We start from the raw sequence: 948 nt of genomic DNA on the forward strand, positions 1-948 counted from the left end.
CCAGGGGGGACACTGGGGATGAGGAGCTGGGGGGACTTTGGGGACATGGAGAACATTGGGGACACTGGGGATGTTGGGGACACTGGGGACACCAGGAGCTGTGGGGACATTGGAGCTGGGGGGACACTGGGGACATTGGGGGGACATTGGGGACACTGGGTCTGGGAGGACACTGGGGACATTGGGGACACCTTGGGGACATTGGGGATGGTGGGACACTGGGGACATTGGGGACATTGGGGATGGTGGGACACTGGGGACATTGGGGACACCAGGGGCTGGGAGGACACCTGGAGCTGGGGGCACGTTGGAGATGTTGGGGACATTGGGGACTGGGAGGACACTGAGGACAGGTGACACCGGTGGCATGGAGGACATCAAGGATGGGTGACACCGGTGTCACCCCTGACCCTGTGGTGACCACGGGTGGGACAAGGGAGATGGACACAGGTGACACCGGTGGCATGGAGGACACTGAGGACAGGTGACACAGGTGGGGTGGAGAACATTGAGGACAGGTGACACTGGTGGGATGGAGAACACTGGGGACAGGTGACACTGGTGGCATGGAGAACACTGGGGACAGGTGACACTGGTGGTATGGAGGACATTGAGGACAGGTGACACTGGTGAGATGGAGGACATCGAGAACAGGTGTCACCAGTGTCACCCCTGACTCTGTGGTGACCTCATGGTGACCACGGGTGGGACAGGTAGGAGAGAGGAGATGGACACAGGTGACACCGGTGGGGTGGAGGACACTGGGGACAGGTGACACGGGTGGCATGGTGAACACTGGGGACAGGTGACAACGGTGGGATGGAGGACATTGGGGACAGGTGACACGGGTGGCATGGAGGACACTGGGGACAGGTGACACAGGTGGGATGGAGAACACTGAGGACAGGTGACACGGTTGGCATGGAGGACATTGAGGACAGGTGACAC

At 60.7% G+C, this 948-nt stretch overlaps 1 protein-coding gene across 1 annotated transcript in view; it reads left to right on the top strand.

Annotated features, from left to right (window-relative positions):
- Positions 1–948, top strand: part of LOC120512340 (2-hydroxyacyl-CoA lyase 2-like) — a gene marked incomplete at its 3' end in the record, with an annotated part of 9,062 nt that overhangs the window by 2,480 nt on the left and 5,634 nt on the right. The window lies entirely within an intron of this gene.

This window comes from Passer montanus, unplaced genomic scaffold (assembly GCF_014805655.1).
Source record: "Passer montanus isolate IOZ18808 unplaced genomic scaffold, ASM1480565v1 scaffold729, whole genome shotgun sequence".
In the NCBI taxonomy this organism is placed as follows: domain Eukaryota; kingdom Metazoa; phylum Chordata; class Aves; order Passeriformes; family Passeridae; genus Passer; species Passer montanus.